This window comes from Otolemur garnettii, unplaced genomic scaffold (assembly GCF_000181295.1).
Source record: "Otolemur garnettii isolate 467f Iridium unplaced genomic scaffold, OtoGar3 scaffold00173, whole genome shotgun sequence".
In the NCBI taxonomy this organism is placed as follows: Eukaryota; Metazoa; Chordata; class Mammalia; order Primates; family Galagidae; genus Otolemur; species Otolemur garnettii.
In genome coordinates this window covers 200,016-204,111 of record NW_003852568.1, presented here as the reverse complement: position 1 = coordinate 204,111, position 4,096 = coordinate 200,016, and the positions used below count along the sequence as shown (strand labels likewise).

The 4,096-nt window shown below is 43.6% G+C and overlaps 1 non-coding gene across 1 annotated transcript; it reads left to right on the top strand.

Annotated features, from left to right (window-relative positions):
* The first annotated feature begins 1,784 nt into the window (after positions 1–1,784).
* On the top strand, positions 1,785–1,888 carry LOC111728617. Its single transcript, XR_002775858.1, has one exon. It is a non-coding gene; the product is annotated as a small nucleolar RNA U13 (small nucleolar RNA).
* The last annotated feature ends 2,208 nt before the right edge of the window (positions 1,889–4,096 follow it).

The following is a 4,096-nucleotide window of genomic DNA, read 5'->3' as shown; positions in this document are numbered from 1 at the left end:
CCTTAAAAATTTTAGCATATTTAAACCCAAATAAACATCAAAAATAGCTACTCCACATATACTCATTCTTAACATGAGGAATTCAAATTTTACCCTCCAAATTCTATTGGCTTACCAGATTCTGTTGCATTAATGTGGAATTTTGGTTCTGAATTATTATTATAACAAGCTAGTATGCATAACGTCTTTGGTAGTGAGCAATACTCATTTGCAACCACCTTGAACCTTAGGAACAGCCTTGTGAATATTCCCGTATTTCCCCCAATACCAACATTACAGATGCAAAAATTCTATGTCAACCTCCCAGGAAGAGAACATGTGATTTAGAGTCTGCCTAGTTTCTAAACCCATATGAGATTTCTGCATGGACAGGAGTTTACTTGGGAACAGACAGATGCCCTGGACATTCATGGTTCCAGAGTCAAGGCCAGCGGAGAGGTCATTGCACTGGACCTGAGTTTCTCATTACATCAGAGGCAGCAGCTCCTGTGGTGACCTGTTTTATTGTTTGGTGTAAGATGTCCGTGGCTCCTAGAAGAGTTAGCATCTCTGTTTCTTCGACTTTCCCAAGAATTCTATAAGCTTCTCTCTTAATAATGTCCTTGTGCTGTATCTGCTAACACGAATTATGTTGTCTGCAGCAGGGCCCAGCCAACACCTGATGTGAGAATTCTCTTTGAACATTTGCACAAAACAACCAAAGCCAGTTCCTTAACAGTACTGGCTCCTGCTGGTCCTGTTATTTAACATGATATGCTAGTGCCTCTTACGTTTCAGTGTGCTCACACACATGTCCTTATGGAATATTCTTTTTTACACCTGTTTCACATTAACTTGCTCTTTTCTTTATACTCATCCTATAAAATAAGGGTTTAAAATGTTTTTTGAATTCATGGAAAAATTTATACACAAGGCAAAATTCTTTTCTATTTGGTGGTAATGTGAGCTCCCTATTTTATGGAAATTGTTTCATACAGCACCTCCTATATTGAGCTAGTCCACATCAGGCCCATTTGGTGGGAAGATTTCCTGAGCATTTGCTACCTCAATCCAGAGAGTGGACAGGAGCTGAGTTTTCCTGAGACTTTGCATGTCAGAAAATACCTTTCTTTTTTCTTTACATATACTGACTATGAAAGAGTTTATAGGCTTGATAACTTTCACTCAGAATACTATAAACATTGTTTTATTTCTTTAAAAAATTAAATATTTTATTGAGAAAGTCATTATCTCCATTCGATAGTTGTTTTGAAATAAATTTTCAAATGACATGAAGACTATGTTAACCAGTTTGATAAAAATATTTCAGATTATATTTAGAACCAGCACACTGTACCCCATGACTGCATTAATGTACACAGCTATGATTTAATAAAAAAAAAAAATAGAAATAAATTTTTCTTCTGTTCTTCTAGAATTTTGCATACACATATATTAGGACCCAGAGGATCCTTCTCCTTGTCAGGCATATTTCTTCTCCATTTATTTCTTTGCTCCGAGCAGGAGAATCTCTTGAACTAATTCAATAATTTGGTTTTCTTCAGTTTACAACGTGTTGTTTACGTCAACAATCACGCCTTTTTTGTGTGTGTACATCTCATAACCCTCAAGATTGCCCATTTCTGCAATTTGCTTTCCGTTGCTGTTTCTCTGTGCTCTTTCCTCTTTCAAAATACAGGAATTTGAGGCCACTATTCTTGAATTCGTTTTCTCTCTCTCTTTTTCCTCCTCTCCATGGCAGTTCCATTTGGCAGGAATCCATTTTCTTTCCAGTTCACGGCTGGATCCTTTTGTTGTTTGTAAATGGGATAATTAGGTTTTCCTGTTCATGTATGGAACATGCCTCCCTCAAAACTCGTTATGACGTCAACATCTTACCCATTTGATGCAGGGGAAAAAGGACATTCCTGCTGGTGCAATTCTTTGGGAACTGTGGCCTCCGGGTACTGTGATCTTGCTCTTTGAAAAAATTGACACAATGATATTGGGTTCATTCTACAGAGAGCTGAGATGAGTTCTGTTGGAAATTTGTGTGGGCAAGTGTTCAATTTTTCATGATTATTCACTGTGAGAGAAATATTTACCTTTTATATTAGCTGTGTTACTTCAGTGGAAAATAACTTGAAGAATTGCTAGAGGAAAATACGTAAATGTTATCGCTTAGGATATAGTCTTGATCCTGTGGGCCTTAGGTTTATTTCTTTTAAATATCAGCATGGAGATGTTTATACTGACCCACCTCTTATATAATAGTAATAGTAAAAACAAACACAAAATAAAACAGCGTTGATTCATGTGTGTTGTTCAGGAGAAAAGAGTGCAAACAGGATCGGAGTTACAGGCTTTCTCCTGCGAGGGTGGACGTGGAGGCTGCACTCCCCAGGAGCAGTGCTCTGCCAGGTGGCTCCTGCCGGGACCGCAGCCTACCCTCACCACGGCCCACCCTCCAACACGCTCACCTCTCGGGACCGCAGCCTACCCTCACCACGGCCCACCCTCCAACACGCTCACCTCTCTGGCTACAAGAGCTGTCTGTCATGACCTGTACCTCTGAGGAGCCAGACAGGCCTGGCTCCCAGACTGCCCAGGGTCTCCCTGTTTTATACATGGAAAAAGCTCGTGGCTGCCTAGTCTGCCAAGTCCTGTATTGTTGAAGTGTCTGTGGGCCCTTCCCTCACTAATTGCTTCTGTGAGCCATCTATAAATATTCTCAACATGGTCTCCAGAATTTTTCCAGACCCCCCTCCGACAGCCTGTACCCATGTCACTTCTGTCTCTGCCACATACTTCTTGCTTCTTACCTGGGATCCATTCCTCAGCTTCTCCTCTCTGTTTAATCCTTCAAAAGATGTCGTGCTGTGACTTCTCCTGGGCGCCTCTCTGGCTCACTCGAGTCCTGGCATCCACCTGCTACCTCCATTTGCTACCACTTCAGGTCTAACCCAGATAAGAGAGAGACTTCAGAAAGCTGCTTCTAGACTGACCCCATCCAATTTGAGAAGGCAAACAAGAAGCCCCTCAGGCCAGTGCATGGACATGCACACCCCCTGCCCTCACCACACTGGCACCCACATGGCACTGTGTCTCATACGGGGTCTTGCCTCTCTCAAACTTATCACTGGTTAACTTAGAAGCTCCTAAGTTGGTTACTATCTTTATTACGCCATCATGTCCTATATCCCTTGGTTAGAATGTAAGCTCGTGGAAGGTCTTTTCTTGGCTGGTTGGCTTTATAAATTACAGACTACAGGTTTGGAGTTGTAGAGAGACTTAGGTTTAAGGGTACCCTAACCGCTGCCTTCTGCTCCACCACGTCAAGACTGGGGTCCCCTTGAGGCCCAATGTAAGTAATGCTGACCAGGGAGGACGGAGTGACCACTGGCAAAAATGCTTATGGAATGTCTCATAATCACAGAAGCAATTTTATGAGTGACTTTTTCTCTGCCTCCAACAGGACCACGCAAGAGGTGGTGCCATATCCACGGCCAACAAACAAACTGCTCACTGGGTGACTTCCTCCCGGGGAAGATGTGCCCCTCATCATCCTGGCCATTTACATTCTCCCACCAAAACATTTTGCCATGTGAGAAAAACAGTCTGCAGCTGTTTTTCAAATTCCATACTCATTTTTATGATTGATTCCAAAATTCATTCTTTCCCACATGAAAAGTAAAGCCCTCTAAGTCCAGGCTGCTCCACAAGCCAGGGATTTATGGCACGTGCTGGGGAGGCTCAGCTGGTCCAGCAGACAGTGCCAGTTTGTCCCTGAGGATGACGTTGTCTGTATGAGAGGCTGAATCTCCTCCCTCCCCCTGCTGGGGTTCACATTCTTAGAAACAGCCAGACTCCCAGATCCCTGCCTGCTGCTTCTTCCCCTCGCCCTACCCTTTAGGCTCCAATCAGAGCAGATTCAGGAGCGGATTTCAGCCTTTCTCCTGTGAGTGTTTTAAATGCAGAGGTTGTGCCCCCCCACCCCCCGGCCAGCCCCACCACGTGGCACCAGCAAGAGCCTGTGTGTCCTCCAAGGTCTCATCACCTAGCAGGACCCAGGGTCACCATGCACGGTGCTATGCAGCCGTAGGGTATGTGCCATGCT